Genomic DNA, 9706 nt, shown 5'->3' with positions numbered 1-9706 from the left:
AGTTATAGGAAGAGATGCTGGTTATTCGTATTAACTGAACTCGCTTCAGTTAAACCTATCAACAAATATAACAATGATTTAGCCATAGCTGTCTCGACACAATCAAACTGAACTCCACATCACGTAGCCACTAGCGAAAAATGAAAATTCGAGTTTCCATTTCCACCACTCTTCTTCCAAGGGTTTCATAATTGGACGTTGAACCCATTTCATATGATGGGAGTTGCCGGAGTATTAGGCGCTGCTCTGCTATGCGCTATTCATGGTGCTACCGTAGAAAATACTTTAGATTCATTAATCAGGGCTTGACGGAAGAATTTCATAAATTTCAAAAAATGGAAGATCAAGAAATTGAATTAAATAAGTTTGATTCTTTATCGGATCGTAAAAACCTACTTTTCTAAGATCTCTTCCTTCTCCTCGGGATCAAACATCAATTCCGGCACGAATCTCAGCAATTACTTGTTCTGATTCTACATATTGATCATTTTGAACTAAAATCAAACTTTTTGGTGGAATATTCACATTATGGATAATATCCCGAGTCTCAATAGTTACATACAAGTCTATAGAACATAGAAAAGCAGGATGCCCATGACGGGTACGTGTGGGATAAACCAAATCCTCATTGAATTTTATTTTTTCATTAGAAGGAGCTCGTACATGTTCGGCAGTATCACCTGTGAATACTCCACCGGTATGAAAAGTTTTTAATGTTAGTTGAGTCCCTGGTTCCCCAATTGATTGACCCGCAATAATACCTACGGCTTCTCCCAATTCGACCAGGTCGCCGTGAGTGGGACTCCGACCATAACATAATTGACAGATCCAAGATGCACTCTTGCAAGTAAAGGGGGTTCGAATATATATTGGTTGTGCCCGAAAGGTTATGAATCGATTGACAAGTCCAATCCCAATATCTTGATTTCGAGCGGCAATGCATCGTAGACCCATATATATATTGTCTGCTAATACACGACCAATTAGTGTTTGGACAAAAATTTTTTCCGTCATCCCATTTCGAGGACTCACGGAAATACCTCGGCCCAGTGAATATCGCTTATTCCGGTGTTTATCAGTGGTGGTATACAATCGGATTGCGCACCAATGAGGATCTTTATACAGGAGCTCTTTTTCTATTATTTCTTTCTGCTATATCCTTAATAGCGGGTTGGTTACATCTACAACCCAGATGGAAACCAAGTGTTTCGTGGTTCAAAAATGCCGAATCTCGTCTCAATCATCATTTGTCAGGACTTTTCGGAGTAAGTTCCTTGGCTTGGGCAGGACATTTAGTTCATATCGCTATTCCCGGATCCAGGGGAGAGAAATTCAGGATGCCGCAACTTCATCATCCCCTGAGTCACAGGCAGTCCCACGACAGGACCTGAAAATGAATGACGACTCCTCCAGAAAAACGAAGTTATTCAAGTTCTTTTTACCAAAGAAGTCCCGCTCTGACGGCCCGATTTATCATTCATGGACGTTGATAAGATCCTTCCATTTAGCAACACCTTAGGATGGCATAGCCTTAACGTTAATGGCGAGGTTCAAACGAGGAAAGGCTTACGGTGGATACCTAGGCACCCAGAGACGAGGAAGGGCGTAGCAAGCGACGAAATGCTTCGGGGAGTTGAAAATAAGCATAGATCCGGAGATTCCCGAATAGGTCAACCTTTCGAACTGCTCTCTTCGTTATGGAATTGGTATTTATCCTGATTGGATAAATACCAAAAGTGGAATTTTGATACCTAGGTTGAGCTTTCAAAGCGGGATCGTTCCAACGCGCCCACGCCTTACTGCTTATTCAGGGGCGGGCGAAAGCGCCTATGGGAGTTCAAATTTTTGATACTTGATGCTTTAGTATATTTGGAGGCTTGGTAGGCACAATAGGAGTTATGTTGCCTTGAGGGGCTGCGTGGAGGCAGTTATGGTGATGTACGGAAGCACGTCAAATTCTTGCTCTTGCTCTGCCCTTGTTTTTTCAGAACAAAAAAAAAGAAAGACATTAAGAAATGGAAGAAGTCCTAGACACAGACCCGAAACTTCAGGATCTGTTCGATGTTCCGGTTGTTATGAGGGACTGGAAGAAGCGTCCTGAGGAGAGTATTCTCTTTAGGTACGGTTTCCTCTCTTAGGTTCGGGAAACTTTAAAGATTTCTGGGGAAGGGAAGGTTTCCCCTCCCCCGAACCCCCTCCCCTTCCTATCTTTTATAGGATATTCTTACCCCCCTTCGGCCTACGGCCTCGTCCCCCTCAGGGGGAATCTTCCTATACTCTGAAATCCGGTTTCCCGGATTTTCAGCTTTAAGGAAAGGGAGGAAAGGAAACAGAACAACAGGAGAAGTATTCGGACAATTGCCCGGATACTGGTTTATTCCTAAGTTCGGGATAAGAAATCTTTAGTTTTTTTCCATACAGTATCCGGTGGTGAAGTGGAGAGAGAGAGCCCTCGTCCCTCTGTTAGGTAAGTAGAGGGTATAGATTCTCTACTTCTTATTAGCCTAGGTAATTATCACTAAAGGAAAGTTTCTTAAAGGAACAAGCAATTGAGAGAAAACCACATGCAGAACACATCAGCTGCATATTGTTTGAGACCATGGGTACCTACTACTGCAGATCATAATAGAATACCCTTCAAGATACCAAAAGTAGGGAAAGATTCCTATTTAGTTCGATCTCCAGATCGAAAGATAGGATTGGCAGATTCGGGGAGAAGGACTCGATTTTGGTACCAATCCATAACGGTCAAAGTCGAATCGCGAGCCTATTAATGAAGCAAATTCAATGAAACAACAACTGGTACCATATAGAAGCGGCCATAAACTAGAGAGTCTTGACCAATTCGAAAGATCATTCGATGTAGTTGAAATAACTGAATTGGGATGCTATTGAGCCTAAAAGAAAGAGTAGGGTCCCATTATGGAAGCGAAAAAGCAAATAGAAAAGTCTTTTAACAGAAGGGAAAAAACCTCATGGGGAGTTAGCTGCGCCTACGAATGATATAAATACTACTGTTGCTTTAGCTTTACCCACGTCAGCGGCATATTTTTATGCGGGTCTTACCAAAAAAGGATTGGGCTTGCTTCAGCAGAATGTGTTGTACAAGAGCATAGACACACTTAAGGCTGAGTATACTCCACTGTTGAGTTAGCATCAAAAATAACGTTTTAGAAAAAAAAAAGACCGGTCGGATCTGAGGCCGGTTGAAAACCAGAAGCAAGTCCCATCTAATTTTGCATTTCATTTTGTTAGTTATGGAAGCGCAGCTTGGTAGCGCGTTTGTTTTGGGTACAAAATGTCACGGGTTCAAATCCTGTCATCCCTACCTATTACTTCTCTTATGGGCAGTAACGAGGGATTAATATTAATTAAGATCGATTGAAATTGGACATGCCAATGAGCTGGTTCGGAACTTTCATCTTTCTTCTGGTGCTGCCAAGGCCTGCCTCAAGGCATTACAGAATAGTCTTCGCCTTCCTCGTTCGGCTGCCTCACTCGCAGCTCAGTAGGATATGAGGCCGAGTCTCCAAGCAAGGCAAACAAATCGTATGCTTTAACAGTAAGTAGGATTGTGTCTACATACTGGACTTCACTTTCCCTTACCGCTGTCCTCGTTCAGTCTACAGAAGGAAGGAGAAGAAAAGAAATGATCAAAATTGAAATTCTTTTCAAATCCAATTTTTTTATTTTATTCCAAAATTACTTAAATATAATTTAATTTTTGAATGAAGTTACACGACACAGTTCTTATTACTATTACTTTACTCAACTCATGAACCTCTTCTATAGAACCATTTTTTTCTTGGTCCCAATTCAATACTAAGCAAGTCCGAACTAATTGAATACTTGTGTGATAAATTCCTCGAATTGACTTGCCATTTCCATAAAGGATATAATTGACAACTCTAAGTTGGACATTATCCTTTTCCTGCAAGAGATCCCGAGGGAAAAGTGTTGCTAAATTTATCCCATCAGCTATTTCATATGTGACTACGGACCGAACCGAAACAAAATACTTTTTCTTGGTGGGTGTGATCCGTTGGACATAGATCCAATTTTTCAATTTTTTTGATTTCTTAGAATTTTTTTTTTTCGTCTCTGGTGGTATCAAAATGCCGCTGTGCCTAGGTATCCACTTTTGGTATTTATGGATTTTCCTTCCTTTTGCCACATTTCGCGACCTATTGCTTTAGTGAGAATGCATGGCAAACCAAAGAATTGTTGAAACGGTACATGCTATTCTTAGGGAAGACTAAATTGTGAGGAAGCATTGCATGCAAGTCGATAAAACCTAAAGGCAAGATGCGAAGATACGAGCTGGAAGTGTAGGACAAAAATCCACTGAAAATACATACATGTTAGTTAGTACCTCAAGGGCCGGACAGAAAAGGAAGTCGTAGGAATATCATCTGTTAAAGCTGCTGCGATTTTTCGACTGACTCGAAAGGTGGGTGAATAAAAAATGGCTCTGTTGGTGCATGCATTGGAATAAGCTGATTTCGAAAAACAAGTTAGCCATATCAAGCAATGAAATAAAAGAAGCAATGCTGGTTTACCCATTTTACCTGTAGAATGGGTGTTATGTTCTTAGAAACTGCAATGCATTATCAGCCATTGGTTAGAGATCAAATACTGCCTCCATCAACCTATTACCAGTGAAAGGGAAACAAACCTGTGAATTCAGCAAAGATATCTGCATTAAAGTCTCTAAGACCTGTCCTGGAATCATTGTAGTTGTCGCTGACATATGCTGAAAAATAGTGATTCAGACCAATGAAGTCAAATGAACCCTTCACCTGTTTGGACTGGTTTTTGATGAAGAGTGGGAGCCTTGAGCCAGCATTCTTCTTCACGACTTTCTGGGTAGTCCCCGAACACCAGGGGATTCATAATCCTGAAGTGGATGCCATGAGGTCAGTTGCTTGTATTCCTACTACTGTAGGTAGTATATATGCCTCGTACCTACCAGCCTATCATGAAGTCTAATGCTCTTTGGGCTGCTTCAACATCTACTGTTGAGTTTGTAAATGGATAAGACCAGAAGGTGTACACATTCAAGCCTATCCAGCCATTTTGTACAGCCTGCATTTAAGGATGTTAGCAATATTTTGTCTCTTCCTTCCCGATCTAAAGCTTGTGTATGGTGTAACTCTGGTCGATAATTACATGGACATGTTCTTCAAATAAAATGGAAATGTTGTCACATCAGAACCAGGTAGAAAAGGTATTTCTGTACATTATCTGAATGTGTGTCTGAGAGAGAGAGAGAGAGAGAGAGGTGATAAGAATTTTAAGCAAAGAGAAGAAAACCGTAGATAATGTTGGCGAAAACTGTGAAAGAATTTCAAGCGAGTTGGGGATGATGGGGGATGTAATATATTACTAAAGAGTGAAAAGATAACCAAAATTTTCCGTACCAGTTGGTACCAAACCGGTATGCAGTATCGTACCGTACCGACACTCGATATGCCTCGTCGTCTTATACCGTACCATGTATTAATACTGTAATAGGATGGTACTGTTCAAGATGGCGAATCTTAGTGAGAACACATAGCGGACCAAATAAATAAGGACTTGAGGCTTGTTATTTATGTTTAGGTTTAATGGACATTGTTAAGCCTTGCAATTCATGCCCACCAAGTAGATGTTGTCAAGTCTAATCATTGCAGATTACTTTAGATTAGGATATGACATCTCAACAACTTAAGCATTTCCCGTGGGAGATAGGTATCGGAGCATTTTTTGATGTGAGATATGTTGCATTCCGTATGGTACCAAATTCAGCATTACTGCAGTTGAGCATTTTCTGTGAGAGCTGATGACCAAGTGTCAGAGATTCTTGACAACAGACAAAGAGATGTTGAGAGTGATGGTGAATTCAAACTTATGAATAACGAGTTATAGTTTGTTGCAGCTCAATCTAATATTCATATTAGTAGATTATTCTACTTATAAACAATACAGTGCTTGTGTTATCGACAAATGTATACCTCTAACCCTGTTACTAGTATGCATGTGCATTGTACAGGTAGAGTCTGTATATGCACAAATATTTCCCATAGGACATATTCTCTTTGCAATTGTTTGTACTTGGCATTATACCCTAATGGCATCAAAACATTCCTCCAGCACTTCCACTTTTCTACCTTAAGATTACATGCATAATGATGCAAACTTAGCCCCTTGGAAAGTCATTAAAGCATATGATCAACATCTAATTTCACAAATATAATCAATGATTTGAATAAAATGGCTTACTTGATATTTAGTCCGATATAGTTTGACAACTGATGCATGTGCTAAGAGGATGTTGTGAACTGCAATATATGGCTCTGTGGTGGAATTGCCAGCTGTGCAAGTGATGCCAAATGGATAAGAACATCGACTGGGTGGGAATTTTCCAGTGTCATTCGAGGCAATTGCCATAATGTTGGGTTCAGTAATGGTGGTCCAGTGGGAAACCCTGTCACCGAATTCCCAAAGCAGACATCTGCATATGCTGTGAAATCATCCCTGAATAACAGTTCTATATCTTAGAAGGTTAGATCATGAGTATTTGAAAGCAAAGCTAACTATTGAGAAGTGAAAGGAGTACACTATCTTAGGGCTCAACCATCCTCCATCTCATCTTAAAGTACTTGGGGAAGATCTAGATGATCGAGCGTAACATGTGGCTGAATTCCCAGTTCATTTAAAATAAAAAAAAATCAGAAAAGGAAAAGAGTTTTGCAGTAATTGTATTGCAAAGATATGCAGCTCTTCACGTGAGCGCAAATTCAAACTTTGTCATACTGTGGAGTGATTGATTAAAACCCTACTTGATTTTGATGAGCTCAAAGCATTTGAGTATATCTTTTGTTTACTAATGAATTCAATTGAGTGTTTCAGTGAAAATCTTGTCTAAGTGTTTCTAGACTTGGTTCAAGATATTTTGGATAAGTTAAGAAGTCAGTTTGAACCAAAGTCTGAGACTCGAGTCGACTCCGGGATATTACGAGTCGACTCCAAGCGTATCAGAATCACTGGCACGGGCTCGAGTCGACTCCGGATCATTACGAGCCGACTCCGACTGAGAACTGACAGACGAACAGAAAGACTCAACTCAAAACCTGTCAGCGAGTCGACTCCTGAAGTGCGCGAGTCGACTCCGATGATTACCAAGTCGACTCCGGAGTAGTATGAGTCGACTCCAAGGAGTTACAGACAGAAAAGTCAGAGAGCGATTTTCGACCCTGAGATTCGAGTCGACTCCTGTGGAACGCGAGTCGACTCCGATGGTTGGCAGGTCGACTCTCAGTGGTACACAAGGCAAAAGTCAGAGAGCAGTTTTCGGACTCTGAGATCCGAGTCGACTCCCGCAATGCGCGAGTCGACTCCGAGACAGCGCGACCCCAAAAAGACAGAAGACCGAATTATTGTCTCTGAGAGCCGAGTCGACTCCCAGACAGCTCGAGTCGACTCCAAGGCAGCGCTACATCAAAAAGGCAGAAGGCTGTGTTTCGGAAACTGAGAGCCGAGTCGACTCCGGAACAGTTCGAGTCGACTCCAAGACTGGACGAGCCAAAAGACAGAAGATCGGGAGTTCGGGCTCTGAGCGCCGAGTCGACTCCCAGGATTGTCGAGTCGACTCGAGTGGGCCAAGTTGAAAAATTAGCTCCATGGACTTCATGGGATGAGCCGACTCCGAAAATGGCAAGTCAGCTCCAGAAGTTGGCGAGTCGACTTCGGGTTAAGTCGAGTCGACTCCCAGTCGCGGAGGTCACTTTAATTCAAATCCGGAACAGTTGCCGAGCCGACTCCAGAAAAGCATGAGTCGACTCCCGCTACAGCCGAGTCGACTCCAGATCGCGCGAGTCGACTCCGACCCCAACAGACATATTGTCAGGATGTGCAGAGTGTGCAGAACGGGCAGAAAAAGGTGTCTAACGGCTAGTTTCCGTGGGGGATGGCTTAAATAGCCACAGAGGACTGTAGCAAGGCAGAGAAGCACCATTCCACTCAAAGAAATCAAGCATCCTATCTCTGCCAACTGGTTTTCAACAGAAAAGAAGGAAGAGCGCCATTAACTCCATCCAGCTACCTCTTCCCAGCATTTAAAGAAGTCTCCTCCTGCCTTCAAGTCGACCAGACATTCAAGAGGAGACTCACAGTTCAAGAAGCCCTTCTCTACTCCAACTCAAAAGTGTTTGAGGGCTCTTAACTTCTCTCTAGTTTATATTGCTATATATCTGCTTTTTAGAAGCTCTGTTTTTCTGTTTGTCCTTGTTCTTTCCATCTTGTCTTTGCTTGATTCAATCAGGGGATTGAATCAAGAGTGTAGAGGTTGGTTGGTGAGCCGAGGGTAAAACCAACGTGTAAGGGTTCGATTGTGATCCCGGAAAAACAATCGGGGTGGTTCTAGTCGGTGAGCCTGGGAAAACCGACCGAGTTCGTTGTGAGCTCGTAAAACAACAAGTTGGGTTGTGAGCTTGTAAAACAACCGGCTGTAATCCAAGGGGTTATAGTGAATTCCCAAGTGAGACTTGGGGAGTGGACGTAGGAGCAAGGGTTAGCTCGGAACCACTATAAACATTGTGTTTGTGATTGCTTGTGTCTCTCTCTCTCTCACTCTCATTTCACTCACAGCACATAGCAACTAATTAATCATCTTGCAAAAGTATTAATTAGTCATCCTCAAACGTTTTAATTGCAAAATTATTTTAAAACCCAATTCACCCCCCCTCTTGGGTTGTCTATCTGGGCAACACATACTAAGCTTGGCATATGACATTTATACTTTAAGAACTGATATGAGGTCTTGATCTCTCATAGCCGTGCATATGGATTGAGATAGGTTTCACATGATCATTGCTTGGTGTCTTTTTTACCCCTTCCTTTTAGTGTGCTGCAATGATGTTTAACCTCTCTTTTTAATGTGAGCTTATGGTAGATTATGAAGCTTACATTTTTTACTGCCCAAACAACTTCTAAGTTTCACCAAAAATCCTCTCTTGACTGGAGTTACCTTGTCCAGAAACTTAGAATCAGAGAGAATTGACATCAGGTTAAGAGTTGGTCTTAAAATTGTGGATTTCACCTCAGTTAATCAATTAATACCAGCTTGGAAAATTAGGCTTCCTTCTAGATTGATTTCTTTGATGATACTCTCCTTCAAAGGTAAAAGATAACTGTTCAATGATGTAGCTAATCTATCAGGAAGTTCATGTTTTACCATTCATGTAGAGGCTCGGTAAGCTAAAGGGCAGCTGATAACTTGATTCAGTACTCTAGATGTATTTCCTACAGTCGATTGGTTATGCCATCTGATTGTAAATTTATGCAATAAAACAAATATAATTTGGAGCATTTCTCCTTGTTCATAACTCAGAATTTTCATATATCAAATAAGCATAAGGATAAGAATAAAGCAAACTGACCATGCTTTAGTAGGTCATTGATGAGATTGTTGTAGAACTCGAAGCCTTTTGAATTGAGAGCGCCTCTCCCATCTGCAAAATCAGTTGCATCACATAAGCGAGGATTTTTTCCTCTACTTTGCAAAGGTAATGAGATTTTGAGAAGCCTTGGATAGTCTGTCATACTAGGAAGAAGCCTTGACCAAGAGATGGGAATTTGTAGGCCTCTAGTCCTGTATCTGTCATAAGCTTGACATCTTCTGGGCAAAGCATCGCTCTATAAGTCAGGTAAAAGCTAATGAATGAAT

The 9706-nt window shown here is 41.4% G+C and overlaps 1 long non-coding RNA gene and 1 pseudogene across 7 annotated transcripts in view; one reads left to right on the top strand and one right to left on the bottom strand.

The window, feature by feature from the left end:
* The window catches only part of LOC148702653 (beta-glucosidase 22-like), a 19209-nt pseudogene extending 9538 nt beyond the window's left edge, over positions 1-9671 (bottom strand). The window contains exons 1-8 of the transcript XR_016396082.1: positions 9585-9671; positions 9412-9491; positions 6599-6677; positions 6262-6516; positions 4970-5085; positions 4676-4897; positions 4569-4597; positions 4444-4496 (exon numbers count right to left, since the gene is read on the bottom strand). The product of XR_016396082.1 is annotated as a beta-glucosidase 22-like (transcript). The remainder of the gene's footprint in view (positions 1-4443; positions 4497-4568; positions 4598-4675; positions 4898-4969; positions 5086-6261; positions 6517-6598; positions 6678-9411; positions 9492-9584) is intronic.
* LOC120110211 (uncharacterized) overlaps positions 1-9706 on the top strand; it is a 33373-nt gene that overhangs the window by 11454 nt on the left and 12213 nt on the right. The window lies entirely within an intron of this gene.

Source organism: Phoenix dactylifera, chromosome 8, assembly GCF_051530095.1.
Source record: "Phoenix dactylifera cultivar Ajwa chromosome 8, Ajwa_hap1_PhDact_Kaust_v1.1, whole genome shotgun sequence".
Taxonomy (NCBI): domain Eukaryota; kingdom Viridiplantae; phylum Streptophyta; class Magnoliopsida; order Arecales; family Arecaceae; genus Phoenix; species Phoenix dactylifera.
The sequence above is the reverse complement of the archived record's forward strand: the minus strand, read 5'-3'. Positions and strand labels throughout refer to the sequence as shown.